Source organism: Rhinolophus sinicus, chromosome X (assembly GCF_036562045.2).
Source record: "Rhinolophus sinicus isolate RSC01 chromosome X, ASM3656204v1, whole genome shotgun sequence".
Lineage (NCBI taxonomy): Eukaryota > Metazoa > Chordata > Mammalia > Chiroptera > Rhinolophidae > Rhinolophus > Rhinolophus sinicus.
In genome coordinates this window covers 9,129,045-9,153,892 of record NC_133768.1, presented here as the reverse complement: position 1 = coordinate 9,153,892, position 24,848 = coordinate 9,129,045, and the positions used below count along the sequence as shown (strand labels likewise).

Sequence of the window (24,848 nt, the reverse complement as noted above, 5' to 3'; positions counted from 1 at the left end):
GGTAGTTAATAGCTGGAATAGGTTGTGAAATTTTCCTCTCTGGCAATCTTTGAAAATTGGATAGCTCCCCATTTATCTTTGATGATTTAGTCCACCTGGGTGCACGGGGAACAGGCTTCGTGGGTTTCTACAGTCCCTTTCAGCCTGACTTATCATCACCTTCGTTCATCATAAAGCCTTTCTTTAGCATCTAATTAGCTCTGAATTTTGTGTCCAAGTTGGTGGAAGAGCACTACAGGATGCTTGTTTTTGCTTTCTAGGAATTTAAAGTCTTTAGTAACGCAGAGAAGTGATTCCTCCAGTATATGCAAATGAATAAATAAATACAATTAGCCCCATAACAAATGGGATGATGCCACCTGTGCCAATTCAGGATAAGTGCCCTGGGCATGGGGAGCAAGTAAGCGGATGGAAATGGTGGGATTTGAGGAAAAGAGCAGATTTCTATGCCCTCAGCTTTTCTCCAGCTGATGTACAGAAGATGAGAATGTTTAAAATGTTAAGACAGGGGCATGTGGTGAAGGGCAGGGGCAAAGGGGAGAGTGGCAAAGACAACAGGCCTTCTAAACATGTGCTGAGAATCTGAGACCCTTCGCAGGACTGGAGGAAAGCTGACAGATGGGCTGTTTCCAGACTGTGGAAGAAAAAAGGCTTTCAAAGAGGGGGGATCTCAGAATGGAACAAAACCAAAGAGCGGTTAAGAGGGATGAGACGCATTGCCAACCTTGGTTCTGAATTGGGCAGCCAAGGTAAGAACAAATTCGACCTTGGTTCTGAATTGGGCAGCCAAGGTAAGAACGTCAGCCATATCTTAGGCAAAGGACGTCAGAGGACAGTGAAAGGGCTAACACAGTGGATAGTCAAACAACACGGGCAGCAACAGCATTAAAGATTACCTGAGGTTAGAAAAGGGTCACAATAATAAAGATCGACCTCACCTTTTCCCTTCAACCACATACAGAGCAGGATTCTCTCAACTGTGGCACTATTGACATTTGAGGCTGGATCATTCTTTGTTGTACGGGGCTGTCCTGTGCACTCTAGAATATTTAGCTGCATCTTTGACCTCGACCCACTCGATGCCAGTAGCATCCAACCACTTGTGAAATGAAAAATGTTTCTAGATATTGCATAATGTCCCCTGAAGAGATGATGGGAGAAGGGGGGGGTTAAAACTGCCCCATTAAAAAACCACTAGTAATAGACAATTGAAAATAATTTAACCAGAAAGAATCTGCCTCTGATTAACGTATTTGTAAGAAAAACAAAAGAAAATCAACAAATCCAAATGTCACTGCATGCACAAAGAGAAAGCCAAACTGGATTAAAATCCTCTAAAGCAAAGATTTCCACCTAAAATGTGTTTGTATCTCTGAGGACCCCCTCAGAAAACACAGCTGTGAGTCCCTATTTCAACTAAGTGTCAAATAAACAGATTCATTTCTTTGAATGAAATCTCTGATCATGTGAAATTACAAATAGTCCTGGAGGAAAAACATTTTAAGGTATTATTGGTCCTTCATACCTTGGTGTAAATGAACAGATCATCAGAAACTTTCAGAGAAGTACTCTCGTTCTTGTTTTGAGAAATTAAGATAAGTAAGCAGGATATCATCTCTTGTATTTAGTTCTACCCTTGCCCTTCAACAGTCTCTCCAGGGTCACTAGGGCTGAAAGCGTGGAAACTACATTTCCCAGAATCCTTTAGCAAGACTTTTGTTTACATTGTGCCAGTAAAAGTCATTCACAGAAATGTGATAGGGCAAGAGAGAGAAGACATTATTCACTGGCAGCAGCAGGAGTCAGAGGTGTGGGTGTCAACAGATGATATACGCAGAGTTTTGTTGGGATCTTCCAAGCACGTTCCTGAGAATCATCCCATTAAGTGCTGAAGGCTTAATGGGAAGAGATCAGATACTGGTTTCTTGCCTTCCCTGCGCTTCCTAAGTTCTTGATATTAGCAAGGTTTCCTTGACCTTCACTACCTAATTCCACTAACAGTGTGAGAGCAGGTAATTCTCTATATTCAATCCCTTCCTGCTCACTACACCTAGAGTGGTTTCTGCTTACCTTACTCAACCTTGACTCATACATGGATGAAGCCTCAAGATAAGGGCACAGGAGACCAGGGGAGTTAGAGACACCAAACAAGAGCATCACCATGAAGTAGAGGACACTGTCATTGTTTCCTAAGATTGCCACAACAAAAGAACCAAAAATTGGGGGCCTGAAAACAACAGAAACTTACTCTCTCACATTGTGGAAGCTAGAACTCTGAAATCAAGGAGTCAGCAGGACCCTGCTCCCGCTGAAGGCTCTAGGGAAGAATTCTAGATGAATAATCTTCCCTTGCCTCCTCCTAGCTTCTGGTGGTTGCCAACAATCCTTGGCATTCCTTGGTTTGTAGCTGCATTACTCCAATCTCTATTTCCATTGTTACGTGGCCATCTTCCCTCTGTGTCTCTGTCTCCACATATCCTTCCTAAACCAGTCGTCTTGGACTACAACCCCTGCTAATCCAGTATGACCCCACCTGCAAAGACCATACTTCTAAATAAGGTCACATTCACAGGTACCAAGCCATGAAGTTTCGGGGGACACTATTTTACCCAGTGCAGGCATCAAAGACCAAATGTGCCTCTTGCTTCCTCTTTCCCAAGGCAAGTCCTGCCATAAGGGCTGATGCACTAAGCATCATGGTAAGTATGCCCAGCATTGTAGGAGATGTAGTATTCTTAGAACTAAATCTCCAAATCAAATGTGAATGCTGTCCCCCCCACCCCAAATGTTCCCTATAGGTGAAGTTATTCCTCCTGAGGGCAGGATGCTTACATAGCCACACAAACTACTCCTCCACATAGGTGATACATAGGGTGATATAAATAAATATTGTTCAGTGTATTCATTCAACAAAAACATTTTGTCAGCAACATGCATTTAGCTCCAAGCTAAACCAAAGAAGAGCAAGAGACTGTTTAATTGCTGATGCAATCTCAATCATTTTCATACAATTGGAGATGAATATAACCTCGGGTTATTTAAAATGTTGCATGTGTACTGTCAATAAGATACATAATATGTGTGTGGGCCAACTTCTCTGCAAATCTCTCATCAGTCAGGAGGATTATAAGAAAAATCTGGCACCCAAAAGGAGCTGCAGTTTGGCAGGCTGTAAGGAAATGAGGATTATAGCCAGAAACAATGGCATGAGAGGGGGAAAACAAAGCAAAAGAAAAAACACCCAGATCAGAGAAAGACAACAAATCCCTAGGCAATAATCAATACCTAGGTGAATACTTATGGAATAATATAAGTCATGAGGATGTTTATTATCTCTTCACAACTGTAAAATTGGGGAAAGAAAAAGCTCTGTTTAATTTTCAAATCAAGTCTATAAATAAGCACACGAACCCGAGGGGGGTTGCATGAACTTGGAAACATCTATTCGTTAATAACTGTCATCACACACAGCAACGGGAAGCACCTTCCCTTCTGACACACCGTACCGACCCACTGTCCTCCCCTCTCCCACCCGTTTTTTCCCTACTGTACTGAGAAAAGCACAGACAACATTAGCAACTTCTTGGCACTTCATTTATTGAGTGTCAAAGCTAAAAGCATCACTGACATGCTAGGTACCTTGGTTTCATCACCATCTCTTATAAGTGGGAATATTTCGGGCCTGAAAACAAAGCCATCCGTTGGAGGACCAACCAGAAATAGCAGGTTAGCAAGGGGACTGCCAACCACCCCACCACATTCTCTGGTCACTGCTTTTGCTGCTGTTGCTGAAGGATTTGCTAAAAACATGACAGGAGGATTAGTGATTGTTTTTCAGTATAGAAGTAGGGTTGTTGTTTTTTCCCGATTATATATAAAAAAAATTACACACTCTTTTAGACATGCTGTGAAAATACAGAAAAATAGAAAAAACTACCAAAAAAGAACATACAACCTTACCATCCATAGACAACTAATCATTTTTCTGTTCTCATTCCAGACTTTAATAAATACATACACTAGAGAAAAATTTGTGTTTTAAGAGAAAATTATGCATTGCTAAGGCTCTCCACTTTAGAACACACCTTTGCAAGTTATCTGATACAAGTGTGTGGTAGCTGCCTACCTTTCATTGCCTTTGAGCTATTTTGCAACTCTGTAAGTTGTAGATAACTTAGAGCAATGCAAAATAATTCTCGTCTATAGATGTAAATAAATAAATTCAGTAAGGCGGAGGTGCGATTGCCTCCCTTTCCTACTGTTGAAGAGTCCATTTTTGCAACCATTTGCAAATCCATTTCAATATTCCTGATCCATACATGTGCCGGTTTTTAGATCTCTTTTGAATCATTCTAACATCTTACCAGTTCCCTCACTAACAATGAGTTATATAAAATCGTTAACATGTGCTCATTTGATATCGGTATGAGACTCATGATTTTACTTTGTCTTGAAAATTACACTTTAACGCACATGCTCTTTATGTAATCCCACGATAACAATTTCCTTGTAGCCTGATTTGCTCTTTTAACAATACATCACAGATCTTTTTCATGATGACTAATATAGATTTGTAATGAATACATATTATTCCAACTGCATGATTGTTCCATACTAACGGATATTTTGGTGGTTTCTAATATTTTGCTCTGGTGAACAATACCACAATGAACATCCTTGAACAAAATTGCACACCTGTCCAATGAATTCTTTGTGCAGGTTTCTAGAAGTGGAATTGCTAGGTAAAAATGCCTGCAAATCTAAATACAGAAACCTGTTGCTGGCAGGCTGTACACTAGTATACTCCTGTGAACATTACATGAGAGGACTCATTTCTTGTAGGGTAGCCAACTCAAATGCTGACAAGGCCAGGCAGGTAACAGAGAGGTGTTACTCAGGCCCTGTGCAAGACCACAGAAAGATGACTTATGATGGGAACTGAAGAGTGCTCACTGCCTGCTCCAAAAGGCATTCAAAAATGAAAACACAAACAGACACACACACACACACACACACACACACACATTTTCCTAAAATTTAAATTTATTTATTTTATTGAATGAAGACATATTAGTGAGAAATCTAGCCTGGCATTAACTTGTTTAAATAAAAAGCTCATTCTGTGAGATGCATTGCTACTCATGTAATTGACAGAAAAAAATCATCCAGCAAGCTGTATTCCCTTACAATCAAATAAGGAGACACAAGGAAGGGAAAGGAGGAGCAGCCATTATGGTAAGACAGAATCAAACCCAACAAACCTGCATCTATAGTCAAATCTTCAATCAATACACAGTCTCTAGAAACAATCTAAAAAAACCATTGAGATACAGGAAACAACTTTTTTTTCATCTTCTGTTATTGGTATATGTTGAGTATTATATATTTTTTCTTTTTTTCTTGTTTTTATTAGTTTCAGGTGCATAAAACAAAGTAATAGTTAGACATTTATCATTTATATCCCTCACAGTGTCAATCCCCTTCCCCCGTCTACTACCCCTCTGACATCGCACAGAGCCATTACATTTCCACTGTCTCTATTCCTAATGCTGTACTCCGCTTCTTGTAAGTGTATACATATATATGTATATAAAATTACAGTTGACATTCATTATTGTTCAGCTTCAGCTTCAGGTGTACAGTGCAGTGATCAGGCATCTACATCATTCCTGAGGTGGTCTCCCTAATGAGACAAGTGTCCATCGGATACCCTACAAAATCTTTACAACGTTATTGATTACATTCCCCAAATTAATTTTCATATCCCGGTGGCCATCTTGTGGTTACCGATTGTGCTTTCTAATCCCCTCACCTTCCCCCTTATCCCCACCCCCCCTCCCATCTAGCAACCCTCAGTTTTTCCTCTATGTCTCTGAGACTGTTTCTGATTAGTTCATTCATTTATTCTTTTCTTTAGATTCCGCATATAAGTGAGATCATACGGTATTTGTCTTTCTCTGTCTGACTTATTTCACTTAACATAATGTTCCCTAGGTCCATCCATGTTGTTGCAATGGTAAGATTTCTTTCTTCTTTATGCATAATACTCCATTGTATAAATGTACCACAGTTTCTTAATCCAGTCGTCTACAGATGGGCATTTCGATGGAAACATCTTTTTAAAATGCTGTAACTCATGGGAGGGGGTTGGGGTGAGTGAAAAAGAACAAATTGGTTGTTACACAGTAGTCATGGGGATGTAGGGTATAGCATAAGGAATATAGGCAATAACATTGTAATAACTGTGTATGGTGTCAGATGGGTACTAGATTTATTGGGGGGATAGAAGGGAGGGTGAAAAAGGTGAGGGATTAAGAGGTACAAATTGGCAGTTACAAAATAGTCATGGGGATGTAAAGCATAGACAATATAGTCAATAATATGGTAATAACTATGTATAGTGCCAGGTGGGAACTAGACTAGTCAGGAGGGTCACTTCTTAAATTCTATAAATGTCTAACCACTATGCTGTACACCTGAAACATATATTGGATGTTAAAATAGTGTTTAAAAACTCGAAAAAATAACTAAATAAAAAACAAACAAACAAAATAAATAAAATGCTATAACTTATATTTATAAAACTCAAGGGGGTTCAATACATCCATCTGGCAACCTTATCCCATTCCTTCTCACCCCCCCACCCACATAAAACACTTCTATCCATTTATTTCAAAACTATCATTTTTCCCTTATAAATGAGTCAGAGTAATTTGAATCTTCAAGGATTCTGTGAATTTTATGACCACAAAACTTGGAGAAATCTGCAGTCTAATGGGGATGACATTTGAATATGGCAAGAGAGTCAAAGAAATGCTAAACCAATCAAACTGTGAAGGAAGTCACATATCTCCTTGGGGGAGGAAGTCATCTGTGAGTAGATGGAAGAATTATGCAAAATGCCACTTGAATCAAAGGCCTCGCTACTCAACTGTGGTCTGTGTACCAGCAGGTAGGCATCACCTGGGAGCCTGAGAGAAAGGCAGGTCCCACCCAAACCTCCTGAATCAAAATCTTCATTTCAAGGAGACCCCAAGTGATCCATGCGGACATTAGAGATTGAGAATCACTGGTCAAGAAATAGGGAGAATAACAGTGGTTGGTATTTCTCATCAGTGTCACAAGGATAAATCAAGACCAGTGCTGTGCAGCTTGGCTGAATTACAAACTGGGTGGGAACTGAGATGGGAACTTCAACTTGCCTTGGTGAGGATGATGTTTTTCCTTATTGGATATCTTTTAACTCAAGAAAGGTTTAGAATCAAGTATAGAAATGATAGAATAAATCAATCCCAACGCATTAGAGTTAATCTGTATATACTTGATATAATAAGTACTTTATATTATTTAACAGACTTTGGTATACGGAATGTCTAATAGGTTAGGCTTGGAATTCTAATTTAAAATGTGCACTTGAGGGGCGGCTGGTTAGCTCAGTTGGTTAGAAGTGATGCTCCTAACACCAGGGTTGCCGGTTCGATCCCCACACGGACCAGTGTAAGCTGTGCCCTCTACAACTAGAGTGAAACTACTGTACTTAGAGCTGATGGGTCCCGGAAAAACACACTTAAAATAAATAAAAGTTTTAAAAACATGTGTATTTCAGTAACTGCTTTAGATCTCGGTTTAGACATTAAAAGTTTGTAGATGGGGCTGAAACATTTAAGAGAACAAAACACTTGCATGTCTAAGTTTAAAACATTAGCTTTATAAGAGTAATGTCAATACTTGGAAGGGTTTGCCAGACAATTGAAGAACTTTAAAAGAAATATAGAAACGCCATTTTAAATGTTTCAGGAGATTTAAATATGTCTTTATAAATGTGACTTTGAATTTTGCTAGATTAAAAAAATTTTTAAATGACAAGCAGGATTTTGAGTATATAACTTTAATATATTGGACATCAAGTTAGTTCAAAAACTTGCCCCTTAAATAATCTTTTCTGTGTATAAAAGTCACTCTCAACACACATGCAAGAAAATCACATTTATGGCCAGATCTTGGATAAAAGAGGAAAGGTGGCATTGGGAACTTCTGTTTCATGCCCAAATTGTCCCTCTTCTGGGTATCTACCAAAAAAATCTGAAAACCTTTATCCATAAAGACAAGTGTGCTCCAATGTTCATTGCAACTTTATTTACGGTGGCCAAGACATGGAAACAACCAAAATGTCCTTCGATAGATGAATGAATAAAGAAGTTGTGGTATATATACAGAATGGAATACTATTCGGCGGTAAGAAAAGATGAAATAGGACCATATGACAACATAGATGGATCTCGAGATTATAATGCTGAGCGAAGTAAGTCACACAGAAAAAGCAGAGAACCATATGATTTCACTGATATGTGATATATAAACCAAAAACAACATAAGAACAAGACAAACAAAAGAGAAACAAAAACTCATAGACACAGACAATAGTTTAGTAGTTACCAGAGGGTAAGGGGGGAGGGGGGTCGGAGATGAGGGTAAGGGGGATCAAATATATGGTGATGGAAGGAGAACCGACTCTGGGTGGTGAACACACAATGGGATTTATAGATGATGTAATACAGAATTGTACACCTGAAATCTATGTAACTTTACCAACAATTGTCACCTCAATAAACTTTAATTGAAAATAATAATAATAATAATAACTAGATGCAGGGCTTGCTATCAGCATTACCCGAGTGTTGTGCTACAAATAGAAACGTGTGAGAAGAAACAGTATTCCCTCCGAAAAATCCATCCAGCTTTTTTTTTAGCACGCCTCTGCTCTCAATAGCTTTTATGCCTCAGAGAATCTAAACTCCTGGGACTTGAGATGGAATTCAAAAATGTTACAATTATTTTTACAATATTTTCTTACATACTAACCTACATCATACACAAAATTTCCAAATTTTATATAATGGTACTTTAGTAAACACTAACAGTCCCCCACTTCTTTCCTTACACCTGTTACGTGTCCAATCGATAATAGGGCAGCTATCCCCAATTTTTTAAGTGCCTCTGTGATTAACCTGTATAACTTTGTATCTCACCTCTGCTAGCTTCTTGTTATAACTGGCACAAAACAGTGATATGAATATGGTTACATAAGTTCATTTTAACCCATATCCTAAAGACAATTAGGTTACATTTAAAGGCCCCTAATGAGGAATCCAGGTTTCAGAGGCAGCCAAGGCAAGCACTTCAAATGTGTTATCTATTAGGTTGGGGCAAAAGTAATTACGGTTTTTGCAATTATTTTTAACCTTTTAAACCGCAATTACTTTTGCACCAACCTAATACATCTGCACCAGAGGGTTTGTTAATTAGCATAAGCGGTGTTAGCAATCATTTTTCATTAAAGAAATGAGTGGTGTTACAGAATTGTGGTCACCAGGAAGGCTATACAGACCCTATTGCATGAGAAAAGAATAAGAATTGGGCAAAACCAACAGCTGTATACCCAAAAGTAATACTCTGAATTCTGCCATAGGATTTGGTCTTGAGCCAAATTTCTCACCTTCACCCACCATCCACTTGACAGAGGACTCTGTGCCTGGTACAGCTGAACACCTCACACCATGTCTGTTTCCAAGAGAATTCTTGGGGTGGGTACTGCACAGGGGCTTCCCTAACTTCCCAAAGAATAGAGAGTAGATCTGTTCTTTTTTTTTTTTTTTTTTCTCTCATTTTTATTCTTTCTTTTTGCCATATCACTAATTAATACCTATACAAATGCTGATCTGAGACTTGCTTTCATTATAACATTGTAAAATACCACCCACTAGCCAGGTCATAGAAAAAAAAGATATAGATCTCCCCACCTCTATTTGTCAGACTTTTACCAAAGAAATAGACAATTTTTAAATCATCCAATTAGCATAAATCCTCTTACAAGGACTCTTTCACCAGTTATTTCCCACTGACCTGGGGCCCTATTTTCTCCAAAAGGCATATATGTCTGTTTCAATAATCAAAGTACCACACCTAGATGTTTCTGACATTAAAGAAATGTTTCATAATATTTTGGAGGAAAAATAGGAGTTAGTTACCAACAATTCAGGAAGACCATCAAGCCATATTCAAAAAATGACAAAGCTTTCAAAGTCCATAGATTTACTTTAGAAGATTATGTGCTGCATCTAAGCCAGGCAGTTAGCACAATTGAGAAAACCATCCAGCAATCCTGAGATGGACAAACAGGTATAAAAACATAAGAACGGATTTGAAACCAGGCAGAAAAGTTCCCACTTTTCATATCTGACATTGTTCTCCACCTCCTGCTGGCTTTGTTCTCGTTTCATACTATGTTTGCCAATGCCTTAAAAGGAAACTGCAATTGCGCAGGCAATATTTTTAATCGGGAACACTCACTATATTTTTTATCATGAGAAAATGTTCTGAGCTATCTATCCATTAAAAAAAAGTCAGATAAACAGATGTGCTAATGTGTGGTGCCTTAACACCGTCCACCAAGTTCTTCCTCTGTTGTGTAGGTAGACCTTCTTCTAGAGTAGAGGTTCTTAAAGTGTGGTCCCTAGACCTACAGCCTCAGCATCATTTGGAAACTTGTTAAAAATGCATATTCTCAGACCCAACCAAAAACCTAATGAATCAGAGGCTCTGGAGGTAAGGCCTAGTAATCTGATTATAACAAGGCCTCCAGGTAATTCTGATGGACACTAACATTTGGGAATTACTGCTCAATATCGGGCACATACCCTGTCTCCCCAAAAATAAGAGCTAGCTGGACAATCAGCTCTAATGAGTCTTTTGGAGCAAAAATTAATATTAAGACCCGGTCTTATATTATATTATAGTATGTAAGACCCCGTCTTATATTATAGTAAAATAAGACCGAGTCTTATATTAATTTTTGCTCCAAAAGATGCATTAGAGCTGATTGTCCAGCTAGGTCTTATTTTGGGGGAAACACAGTACCTAGTTAAACTTGGAAACAGTGACTACAGAGTACGCAAGCTGTCATCTTTAGAGGGAGGGGAAGCAGATGGCAAGGAGGTTCATCCTTCTGTCATGCTTGACTGGCAAGGTGAAAGAGAAGTAATCATGCAAATTCACAATATCCTTCCTAACATGGCATTACACCTCACTCCAGTGTCAATGTGGCTGCCATCTTTGCACATGCTCTCCAGTTATCAGCCACCATTCTACAGGGCGAAGTTTCAAAACACCTGTTGGTGACTAAAGAATACTGCTTCTCTATACCACTACAGAAATAACAAAGGCAGGTTAATTGAATCATCATGAATGTCCATGTCACATGGTAGGCAGTGGCATGGAGGCCAGTCACAGCTATGCCACTACAGGGCACTGAGTCCCCGTTTGAGAATTGTGCATAGAAATGTTGGTTGTGTTTCAAAATGTGATAAAGTTGATTCAACCAGCAGAGAAGAGACGGCTCATTGAAACCAAACCCAAAGCAGACTAATGCCTTCAGGGGAAAGCTCTCTAATATGGAAAGAGTTGATTCATAAGCAATTTTTGGTTTAATTAATTTTTTAATAGACTTGATTTTTAGAGCGGTGTTCAGTTCACAGCAAAATTGGATGGAAGTACAAAGTGTTCCCATATGAACGGTGTTGGTTTTTGTTAAATGCTTTTTCTGCTTCTATCGATATGATGTAATTTTTCTTTTTTAGCCTGTTGATGTGATAGATTACATTAATTGATTTTCAAATGTTGAACCAGCCTTGCACAGTTGGGATAAATCCCACTAGGTCATTGTGTATAATTCTTTTTACACATTGTTGGATTCAATCTGCTAATATTTTGCTGAAGATTTTTGCATCTATGTTCATTGGAGATATGGGTCTGTAGTTTTCTTGTAATGTCTTTGTCTGGTTTGGGTATTAGGGTAATGCTGACCTCAAAGACTGGGTAAGAAAGTATTCCTTCTGCTTCTATCTTCTGGAAGAGATTGCAGCAAATTGGTGTAATTTCTTCCTTAAATGTTTGGTAGAATTCACCAGTGAACCCATCTGGGCCTGGTGCTTCCTGTTTGGGAAGGTTATTGATCATTAATTCAATGTCTAATACTTATAGGCTTATTCAGATTTTTTATTTCTTCTTGTGTCAGATTTGGCAGATTGTGTCTGTCAAGGAATTGATCCATTTCATCAATGTTATCAAATTTGGGAGCATAGAGTTTTCCACAACATTTCTATATTATCCTTTCAATGTCCATGAGATCTGTAGTGATGTGGCTATTTTCATTTCTGACATTAATATTTGTGCTTCTCTCTTTTTTCTTAATTACATTATTAATTTTGTTGATCTTTTCAAGAACTAGCTACTGATTTTGTTGTGGAAACGAAGTAAATTTAATCCAGTTCTGCTACAAAGGAATTTCAGACTTGTTTAGAGAAGACTGACTTGGAAATAGCTAAAATACAATGCGATATGGTTGATAATGTATAACATTTAAGAAGAGCTATTGTAAAATGCATGGGAGTATGGAAGGGTAGGGGACGGCCCTATCAAAAACAAAATGACACTGGAATCCAGCTGAGAAGGACCAACAGGAATGTGGCGGATGGGCAAGTGCATTGAAAGCATAAGAACCTGGGTATACTTCTTGTTTATTATTGGTTGTTCAGTGGCTTCTAAAACAGTCCCTCCAAAAATCATATTTACTTAAATTATTGCCACCTTTTCCACTCTAATACTTTCTTTCAACAATTAGAGGAGAGAAAAATTAGGCTGCACTTCCATTTACATCCATACCTCGGTTTTCCTGTGCTTTGCTTTATTGCACTTCACAGATGTTGTGTTTTTTGATAAATTGAAGGCCAGACCCTCCACCAGGAAAAAAGACTATGACTTGCTTTCTTGAGATCCTCGCTTTTTGCAGTGGTCTGGAACTGAAGCCACAATGTCTCCGAGGTGTGTCTGTACAGGTAAGATACATTCAGGTTTTCTAGATGTCCCCCCCAAATAGTCCTCATGTACAGCTCCTTATAGCTTCTGCTGTGCATGGCTTTTGTTGAGATATAAAGGAAAGGTTATGGGGAAAATATGAGGATGTACTGACACATTGCTGGATATACTTTTCTCCCAAAAGTTGGAGAAAAAAGATATCGTGCAATGGTGCAAGTGGAGAGAGAGGGGAATCTACACAAAAAGAGCTATAACATAGTTTTAGTTCCTTTCCAGTTTTCACCCTCTGAATGGAATGGAAGCACTATTATTTCTTTCCCTCTTAATGAAATTCTCTTTTTATCATCAAGCAACATGCCAAAAACACATTTGAGCCTTGGCTGTATTTAACATTTTGTTGTTAGGAAGTCGCTAGTACCAATTTGAATAGCCAAGGTATCAGAATATATTAATGCTGCCATCATCAAAAATGACTTAAGTCCTTTTTGTGGGTTACTACTGTATTATTACATGACATAAAGGAAGACAAAAAAAGAGCACTAAAAAGCACTTTGGGAGATTCCATTAAAAAAATAATAATAACATAATTACATACATTAAAACAAAAGACCCCAAACACTGTCAAGTACTATGAAAGTGAAACAGTAGGAGGAATTAAATCACTGCTTTCTGGTTTGGTAAGTCTGCGTGCTTCATGACACACAGCATTCTATCTTAGCTGGAAGGACTCTAACTCATACGTTTTATGGTCATGGTGTTGCTATGGCTCTTGAGATTTTTGAAAGGTATTTTACATGAAGTAGAGAGTTGAAATTCCTAGGGGTTGAGGCAATTCAAGAAATTGCATGCAAACAATAAAAGACATGAAAAGCGCAGATTACGTGCCTTTAGAATTATTTATGATGTGAGGCCCTGTAATTGTACCTATGGATTTCCTTTAATAATCACTTAATCATCTTTCATATGTGAAATAATGGGCAGCCAAAAGCATCATCGCCAAGGCTGCAGATCATCTGTCATTCTCTTTAATCAGACTGGACTTGACAGCCGTGATTTCTTATTAGAGGGAATTTTATGACCCTGGGTAATGGGACTTAAACACAACCAAAATGTAATGATTTCTGGTGAATATGCTATAAAGTTATAGTGATATTTGATGAATGGAGCCCCTGGGAATAAACTGAGTTCCTTAAACTACTACCACCATTAGTACTCCATTATTTTCCTTTGTTACTTGTGTGAGGCCAGAACTGCTTACACTTGCAGTGACATTTTAAAAATGACTCAGTGAAATTTTCCCCTTTGAGGTGTTTTCCAGGAGTTGTGAGAATGAGTAAGCCAACGGGCACAAAAGGAGGGGGTGGGCCAGATGGGTGACTAGGGTGGGACTATTGGAAGAGTCAGCTCTGGCGGACGGGCAACTGGTGGGAGACACGGTGTTGTTTTCATCTGGCTGCCATAATTCTTAATGAGATTCACTTGTGGGACATTCACTTTGTGCCCATGCCAGAAAACCAGCCCCAAATTCTGATTTGGTGGCTGTGGGGTGAGACCTGGGCACCACTACTCTATCAAATTTCCTCATTAGTTCTTGGCTCACCCATGGCCAATAACTGCTTCAATGCGGAATACACACACCCTTCATCTAACACATGAAGGGATCTTTTTTCGTTGGAGCTCAGGAGTTCCAGGTTGCCTCACCTGTTTGGCCATGAAATATTCTTATATAATGTGGACCTAAGTTTGGCCATGAGCACATAGGGTGATGCCCGGAAGGAAAACGCATTGGCAGAACTCTCATTGCCATGTTTTATACCTCTGGGTGGTGATTTTTATTGCAGTTTGTGTCAAGGCTGAGCACGGTGTGGGGATATTTATCCGTTTTAGTATGTGCGTGGCCAGTGGAGACAAGAACCTGAACTTTGAAATCAAGCTCAGCGGTTGTCAACCATGCAAGGTAGGCATGTTCAAGAATTCACATGAAGCTTAGTGCCATCTCTGCATAGCTAGGCAGACAAATATTTCTCAGGGGCTCCCTCCACATGTGCATTTGTTTGGTATTCAGGATTTTTATTCCTGTAACCTAAAGCTGTGGTAAGTTTTAATTCAGGGTAGATTTTGTTAGCAATCATGGGAAAGTACCTTGGGACTTTTCAAAATTCCAACTGTGCTACTGACTACTTTGGTAAGTGAATACAAACATAAATATATTTTCTTTCTTTCTTTCTTTTCATATATTTCCTTTATCTGCCCAGGTGCCATGCTCCATTTTCAATATGCAGTCCCAGTAAAGAATAAGTTTAAATTATCAGAAAATTTCGCCTTTCTAATTTTCAGGGAATTAAAAGAGAACATTTTCTTGATTTTTCCCAGGAGACCTGCCATTTCAGAGAAAACGCTGTAAGACTTAATGAGCCAAAGACATGCACCTCAGCCCAACTTTAATTTCTAACTTAGTTCAGGGAAGTCAATTTAGAAAGCTCCAAGAGTATTTTCAATGCTTCTATTTAGATTCTGAAAAACACCAGACTGACGTATATGTCTTTAAAAGCCATGGGCCATGAGTGCCTATCACTGGAAAGACATGTTCAAGTTACTTCTCTGGAAGATAGCAGGAGGCGATCAAGCCTTTACAGTCTACAATTTATATTTAAAATATTCAAGACCAATCAAAGCTAAGTGCAAACCTGTCAGCTGGAAAAATCCAGATATTTGCAGGGAAAATACTTTGATGTAATTAATAGACCAGACTTCAATGTTTCTGTGAAAGATCAGAACATTAAGTCTTCCTTAAAATAGCTCTTGTTTTTCTAAAAGCTTTGGGACACTTTATTCTAGCGAGGACCTTTGTTCAAGATAGGAAAAGAGGCAAAAACAAAACAAACAAACAAACAAAAAACCAGGGGCAGAGCTGCCACTCAAGGGCAGAGCAGGCCCCAAAGCTCTGCTTTTAACAAGAATATAATGTGCTGCTTCCACTACTTCATCTACTTAAGATGCTGAAAATGGAGTTTTCTGCCCCCTAATGAAAGTGGATCACTCTAAAATATCCTCATTGTCTGCCAAGTCCTCCTGTGATCAGTAGCCCAATTTTCTTACTCTCTTTGAGGTTGGGGCCTGGCCAGATGGACTGTGTAAGTGGGTGGGAGGCAGGAGAGGGGTGTCCTGGCAGATAAATGGAGTCAGGCAACGTAGCTACAGAAAGTGGCCAGGGGCAGCCAAGAGCTGGAGCCTGCTCCTAACAGCTCACAAAAGTCAGGTGTTAAAGAAAAGAAAAAAGAGGCAAAAGACTATCATCTTAGACTTTTACTTAATGTGAATTTGTGCCTCATGGATTTGTGGAGGACAAGCCATGCCAGTTTGGGACGGGTATGGGGTGGTTGGTGACAGGTGTCAACCCATGTAAATATATGCCAATGTATGCTTAGCCAAGCATATCAGTAATTGATAACTTGTTTATACTAACAGGAAGTCAAGGCATTCACATCTCATTTTATTTTTCTAAAACCCTACTTGAATGACCCAGAAAAATGTACCCTGTGAATCTCAGCAGGTGTGCTGGACCTAAGGGAAGCAAGCCCTTTTATTGTTTCCATGGTGTGGGCTTACACATAGATACCAGCAATGACATTTGTACAGATGACAAAAAGGAAGCTCAGAGAGGTAAATTTGCCCGAGGAAACATAGCTCACGAGTCTCAGGACCAGGAGTCAAACCCCAGAAATCTCATTGCAGAGATCTTGTGTTGAACTTCTGCCTCAGTACAACTGACTTCAGAAAAGGGTTGTCTGTGAGCTGCAAGGAACTATGGCAGGGCTGGACTATAATTAATTGCGCCTACCTCCCCTGATAAACTGACTCAAATAACATTGTTAGTTAATTCAGATCCCCAAAAGTGTCAAACTTGACAGGAAAATAAGTGAGATCTCACCGGATTAGAATGAATATCATGGTTAGAGAAATTTGCATGAGTGCTGAATCCATTTACAACTACAACTCTCCACGGTCCTGGCACTACCGGGTTCTATTCTCCCTTCCAGGCATTTGACCCATGATTTCACCCAAAAAAAAGTCAAGTTTTGAGCAGAGCTTATTAAACAATGTGCTGACACATATAAATACATACCGTGTTTCCCCGAAAATAAAACTTAGCCAGACTATCAGCTCTAATGGAACTTTTGGAGCAAAAATTAACACGTTGCGTACGGATCACGAGAATCTTCACGAGGGATTTAAACCCCGCCTTACGCAACGTGTTAATATAAGACCTGGTCTTATGTTAGATAAGACCCGATCGTATAGTCAAACAAGACCGGGTCTTAATATTAATTTTTGCTCCAAAAGACGCATTAGAGCTGATGGTCCAGCTAGGTCTTATTTTCGGGGAAACAGCGCATATTTCCCCTCCTAAGAAACTAAACAGAGTTTTAGATGAAAGGTGGGCCTGAAAAATATAATAAGGTTCCAGGGAACAAACTTCACTGCACAAAAATAATTGAGGCAGGACAGTAAGTATTGGATCTCAGAATCTTAACAGTTTTTTTTTTTTTCAGGGTACAATTCTTTTTTTTATTTTTATTTTTTTATTTTTTTATTTAATTAGTTTCAGGTGCACAAGACAAAGCAAAACTTAGACATTTATCATTTATATCCCTCACACTGTGTGAACCCCCCTCCCCCCATCCACTATCCCTCTAACAGTTTTTAACAGCTCAGGATAAGAATACAAATGTTATACTGAATATACATGAGACAGAAAAAAGTCTTACATGGATACTTGAGAAAAGAGAATTTAAAAATTTAGCAAACTCTTAGAGCAAAAGGAATCTGTTTACTTACTGTCAAGAACTCTGGATTAAGACTTTTTCTTATTTTGAGTCACTTCTTCATTATCTGTAATAATTGCTGTTCGGTAAACAGAGTAGACATTTATCATTGGACCACGCTGTATCCATTCCCACAATTCTTCAAGTAACTCCAACATGTTTTTCATTTTGCAACTATCCCTTTCTCTCTTGGTCCTTATGGTTTGAGTAGAGTTGCCTCTACTCCCAGCCCCTGGGGTAGACAAGTCACCCAGACCTGGCCAAATGGAGTGCCACCATATACAGAGGGTGCTCCAAAAATGTATACACATTTTAAGAAAAGAAAAAAACTGTACTAAAATTGTAATATTCAATATATACCAAGAACAAAATATAAATACAAGTCATGTGTATACTTTTTTTTTTTGGCACCCCCAGTATTTGGATTCAGAGATGAGAAAAGTTTATTAGAAATTATCTGGTATCATTTGCTGGTGTCACCAGGGTAGAGGAACACTCTTTTGCAGCTATAAAAATACAAGCCTTGAGCTGCCAATGACAAAAAGCTGTCTAAAAATGAAGCTAACCTAGAGATAAATAGATCCAAGTCTGAGGCAGACAATAAACTGAAGACAGGGTTGGCTTCCAGGCAAGCAACCTGTGAAGTTTCATAGGGCCCTGCACTTGGAATGGCCCCAGCCTTGGTTTAATGCTCTGCTATTGCCATTTTGAAACTTGTAACAATTTTTGACCAAGGGACCCTGCATTTTTATTTTGTGCTATGCCCTACAAATTGTGTAGCCAGTCTTAACTAAAGTCTTCGATAAGACCTCTGGATCCAGTCATGTCTGAAAATCAGACCTGTCGTGAAACTTTTCGGCTATGTGAGCCAACAGATTCTTCTTCTTTTTTTATTTTTTATTTAAGCAACTTTGGTTTGAGATTTCTCTACATGCAACTTAGATCTAATCTGATAGTATAACTATAATTTAGACGATTATTTTTCCAAACTTCTACCCAGTTCTAGAACACATTCTTCAACCAACTCATGGATAATTATCCCTCCTTTTTCTAAAACCCTTCATTCATGGAACACTATCTACTTTGTAAGGTAGCCCATTTTGAAACCACTATAATATTCTTAAAGTTCTCCTTTTATAAAACTTATACCTATTTATTCAATTTCTAATCTTCAAAATTACTCAGATAAATCATACATCCTGCCAAACGCCAGGACCTCAAATACTTAAAAACAGATATACTCACACCCCCAAATAATTCACCATTAATAAGTTAGACCCCAGTGCCTTCCATTCTCCTTTTATTCAGTTTCCGAATTCTTGAACATTCCATGCAATATCCAGATTGTCAATATCCAGATGGAATGCAAAGTCCTACAGTGAACTAAAATGCAATTCTTCCTTCCCCGACTTTGGATGGAGCATGTCTATCAACACAGACTGAAATGGCATTACCTAAGGCAACTGGCTAAAGCGAGTCCCCAGCCAACTAAAGATCCCCTAGGGCAGTACAGGTCAACTGTCATCAGGCCAAGCTTCCTCATTTTGCACTGAAACAACTGACCAAGTGCAGGGGCGGACAAACTACAGCTGGAAAACCAAATCTAGCCTATCACTGCTTCTTCTTAAATAACGTTTTATCGGAACACAGCCACGCACAATTTTTTAGATACTGTTTATGACAGCTTTCATGCTACAGTGTCAAAGTTGAGTAGTTATAACAGAAACTGGCTGGCATGTAAAGTCAAAAATATTTATTAACTGGCTCTTTACAGAAAGTTTGTGAACTCCTGATTTAAACCAACAAGATAAGTGTTTATATTTATACTTGTTAGATTTTATTATGTGCATTTGGGCCCTTCATACCAGCTTGTGAGATTTTCTTTAATTCCATCAATACGAAATGTACACATGAACTCTGTTAATTCACAAATGGTCTCAAACATAACTGTATTGTATTCCCTATATGTACGGTCCTCCTAAAATATATTTCAATTGCAATGGGTATTTTAAATCACATAGGAAAATACCCTTCACCCTTGATTTTAATCCACAGCATGGGGATCTAACACTGGCATTACCAGTTTTATCGTTAATTGGACAAGAAATGTCAGAGCGGTAGTTGGACAGAACTTGCCATGTGGATGGAAACATTCCACATCAGAACTATCCAAGATGGTAGCCACTGGTAACGTGGAATTATTGAACACTTGAAATATGATCAGTTCAAGTGAGGAACTCCACTTTTAATTTTATGTAACTCAATGACTTTAAAATTAATATAAATATGCACACATGGCTAGTGGCTACTGATTGGAAAGGACAGCATTACAGCATTAGAGAATTAAGAATACTAAGAAATAGAAAAATTTTATGCTCTCTAAGCAACATTTTCTTTTCCAAGGCTTTCCCAGGGCTCAGCTATAAATGCCTCAAGAGAATTCCCTCATTTGTCTAGTATCCAATACCAACAGATAATGGGCAGGCTGAAGCCATCTTTTCCATGATAATTAATGGCAAATGAGGACTTAAAATCCAGCTCATGTGTGAAAGAATTCTGGTAAAGAAACAAATATACAATTAACCAAGAAGGCTAGGTTAGCAAGATATCATGCAAACTAGAACACTACAAAAGCTATTAAAGAATTCATTAAATATTAATTTTATTACAAATTCTTTATTGAACACAATAAATCCCTGTGTGGATACTAAAGTCTGTGGTTAGGACTAGAGATGAAAGTTGATTTGTTGACCGAGTTTCCATGGAATCAGTGCAAGAAGTGAGGTTGGGTCTTCACTTTGGTGTCCAGTGTCATTTCTCTATGAAGCCCTGAGTTGTCCCCCTCACCCCAATATTTTAGGACATCTCTTTCTTGCAGAAAAATAGTCATTATTGAACGTGGAGTATATGGAAAACTGCCCCTGTTCCACAGGAGAAACTGATGTGTAGTCAGGATTAGTAGCCTCTAATCTATACATCGGTAACTTCCAAATCCCTCTATCTTCCATCCAAATTACTCTCTTGAAATTCAAAAGCATCTACGCAACTGTGGGAGATTACAAAATATGGCCACAGCTTCTTATCATCCTGTGTGCAAAGACCCTTTGCAAGGTGACTAGGTTGCTCCTCCCTTTAAGAGCATGAGTCTATTTCCCAACTGCTCAGACCTGGGTTGGTCTTGTAAATTGCTTGGTCAAAAGATTATAGCTGAAATGACATTACGTGTCTTCCCAAGCTGTGTCTAAAGAGGCCTTGCTGCTTCTGCTTCTGCAGCCTTGGAATGCTGCCCAGAGACCATGAAAGGAAGGAAGCCAATCTAGTGTCCTGCAGGATCAGAGACCCCATGGAGGAGAACTAAGGTGCCCCAGCCAATAGCCGACAGCCTTTGCCAAACAAGCGTGTGAGGCTTTCTCGGACCTTCCAGGATAGCTGCCGTCCTAGATGAATGCAGCCGTATGAATGAGCTCAAGCAAAACCAGTGGTAGAATTCTCCAGAAAACCCACTGAACTGGGAGAAATAATATACTGTGGTTGTTTTAAACTAGTAAGTTTTAGGGTGGTTTGTTATGCAATAATAAATAACAGAAATTCCAATTGTCTGCAGGATATCTCTACTTGCAAGTCTCAGAAGCACATCGAACTTTACAAGCCCAAACTTCCAAGCATCTCCATCCTCTTCCAGGTTCCACACCCCTCCTTGATCCCCCATGCCCAGCTTGGTGAGGCACTTTTACAAACGCTTCTCCGTGTAGCACAGGATATTACAAACACTTGTACCTTCTCCTAGCTCTCAAGCATGCACTGTATTTATGTTTTATACCATGTATCCTCAGCTCCTAGAATAGTACTTGGCACATAGTAGGTGCTTAATAAGTATTCATTAAATGCCAAGTGAATGAATCATACACACATCCAGAAAGCTCAGCTATCTATTAATAGTAACACAGAAACACAAAAATAATTGGGAGAGGTGGATGAGACAGTAAGACAAGAGCTACCCAACCACAACTCAAGAATTTACTCAGAGGCCTAGTTTGTTTTATTTAATGCACATTTATAACAAATCTAGTGACCACGTCATGCAGATGACAGTAGCAATGACCTGAATGCTGGGCAAGGAAGCCTAACTCAAATTTTTTTTTTTTTAAATCACTCACGGTAGGTAAACTGAGAGGTAACAACAGTGACAACTCAGAAAGAGAAAGGAGATGAATGAATTTTACTACAACGAACATACAGGAGAGCTGGAATTAAGTGTAGGGCTCTGGGCTATTTGGTGCCTCTTCACGAAGTCCTCACCTAAGCCACCCAACACATCTCAACAGCCAGTAGAATGTAAGTGCCAGAAGGGCAGAGATTCTTGTCTCCTTCACTGCTACAACCCCAGTTCCTAGCCCATTGTCAGCACCAGTAAACGTTTGTTGATTGAATGAACAACCTTCAAGACAATCACGATAGAAAGCACAGAACAAACTGATGGCTAATGTGAGACTGGACCTCAAGAAAAGGTTAAAATATATTCAGTATACCAAGTTTAAGAACACAGGGCAAGAGATAACATTTTGGAAAAAAATTCTAAAATTGTTTTCAAAGTTTGCACACATAATGGGTAAACTTCATTCATCTGAAAAATGTATGAATATGGACTACCAGGTAAGTGAGTTAGAATGTGTCTTTATTTTTCCTTGTATCTTGAGAGCTAGAACTACCCCTTGCGTTTCTCTGTATTTTCCACTATGCTTAGCACACCAGGTATAAACAATGAAACTGTAATGAATATTTTAAACCTTTCATTATGGAGAATTTCAAACATAAATTAGACAATAATTTAATGAATCTCCATGTGACTGTCACTCTGCTTCAATAATCATCCACTCTTGGTCAACTTTAATTCATGAAAACCACTTCTATTTCCCCTCCTCCAATTCTGCAGGAATATTTGGAACAAATAATTGAATTAAGACCTAGTTAATAACTACCACCTATAATCCAGTAGGTGAAATTTCCAGATTTATTTGTATTTAATGGACATTCATTAATAGCATCTTTTCATTACTGATGATTTTATCAGAGTATATGAAGAATAACCCACTTATAATGGCTTCTCATTTTTATTCATCCACAGAAGACCAAATGTGACACTAGAATGATTCATTTTGTTAAATCAATTTTATATTTGTTGCTCTTATTAAGCCATTTTTCTTCCTGAGGATCTGAGAAATACATTTTTCAAACATGACTATGGCAAGCCACATAAAAGAAAATCACTTATGGTTTACCTTTCTCACTAGTACCAGATTTTTCAAAATGCCACATGTCTTTATATTTTCTGTGCCTTTTAGTCAAACTATATATGCCAATTGTAGTTTATTCTAATTTTGAAAATACAAAACATTGCTATATTGCTTAAATTTAGATATTATATTAATGTTAAATGTTTTGAATATTTGAAGCCAACTTTAAAACAGATATAACATCAATCACTGTCTTGAAATACAGTTATACAGGGAAGAAAAATTATCTTGTCTCAACTATGATATTTTATGATCTAAAAATTTCATTTAAATTGTTAAATGTAAACTAAACTTGATTTAAACTATAGAGCAGTACCCCTTATCCAAGGGGAATATGTTCCAAGACCCCCAGTGAATGCTTGAAACAACAGATAGTACCAAACACTATATATATTTTTTCCTATACATACACGCCTATGACAAAGCTTGATTTATAAATGAGGCACAGTAAGCAATAACAAAATAACTAATAATAAAATAAAACAATTAGAATATACTGTAATAAAAGTTATGTGAATGTGATTCCTCCCTCCCCCTCTCTTTCCTTCCCTTCTGGTCTCTCTTCTCTTTTCTCTCCCCCTCCCCCGTCCTCTAATTTCTGGACAAAGGAATGATTCACATCTCGGCAGTGAGATTTCACCAGGCTACTCAGAATAGTATGTAATTTAAAATGTATTAATTGTTTGCTTCTGCAATTTTCCATTTAATATTTTCAGATCACAGCCGACCATGGGTAGCTGAGACAGTGGGTAACTGAAACTGTGGAAAGTGAAACCGTGGATAAGGGGGGATTGCTGTACAGATTTTTAACATTACATTTAGTCCTATATTTATACAAACATTTTTTGAGAAGAAAATTTGGGAAAATGAATAAAATTCTTAAACAACTTTTTTTCTTGGTTTGAAAATCAGTGACTTCTCTAAAGAACCTGCTTTATCATAGTACAGGAGGGATGGAATCAAAGGAGCAGGAAGTATTTTGCCCATGGCTGGGTGAGAGGTGTACTCACTAACAAATTTATTTCACTAGCACTCTACTGGTGTGGATCTGAAACTTTGCTTCACATTGGAATCAGCTGGGGCATTTCTCAAAACTTCTGTTGCCCAGGTCACAACCTGGACCGATTAGACTGGATCTCTGGGGACGGGACCAATTTGTGCTGAAGCCAGCTTGGCTCCTAGCAGCTCCCAAGAGCCAATAATGCACATGTCTTCCCAACTCCGTGTTCAGTGACATTAACATTAATACATTGAAACTGGCAGTGATGGGAGTATTTACACCAGAGAAATGGGCAGGCACTATACATCATGGCTCCTTATGTTCCAAGAAGACAATTGTTAAATATTTACAAACACAAACTAGCATTATCACTGGAGTGGGGACGGGGACACAAGCATCAGTATTTTTTAAAGCTCCCTAGTTGGTTTCAATGTGTAGCCAGTTTGAGAACCAGTGATCTAGACACAGTGAGCCTTAAACATGAGGGCTCATCAGAATTATTTGGAGGATTAGCTAAAACACTGAGTTCCTGACTCAGTGGATCTGGGTAGGGCTCCAGAAGTAGCATTTCTAACAGGTGAGACTAATGAAGATGGCCCAGGGACCACATTTGGAGAACCACTGGTTCAGGTCATTTTGTGTGAACTAATTAACAAGTGCAACATTTCATCCTAAAAATTCAGAAAAGGCAAAGTAAGCCCAGATAGATCACTGCTAACAACAAAGCTAGGCAATTAAGACTAGAAATTACTAGAAATCTCTATCCATGCCTCTCATGTCCTGCCCATTCCTTATCACTTGCCACCCATTCTCTGGGTGCATTTGCATTCATTCCTACCACCATCTTCTACTGAG

At 38.6% G+C, this 24,848-nt stretch overlaps 1 protein-coding gene across 5 annotated transcripts in view; it reads right to left on the bottom strand.

Moving 5' to 3' along the window:
* Positions 1-24,848, bottom strand: part of FRMPD4 (FERM and PDZ domain containing 4) — a 768,746-nt gene that overhangs the window by 455,279 nt on the left and 288,619 nt on the right. The window lies entirely within an intron of this gene.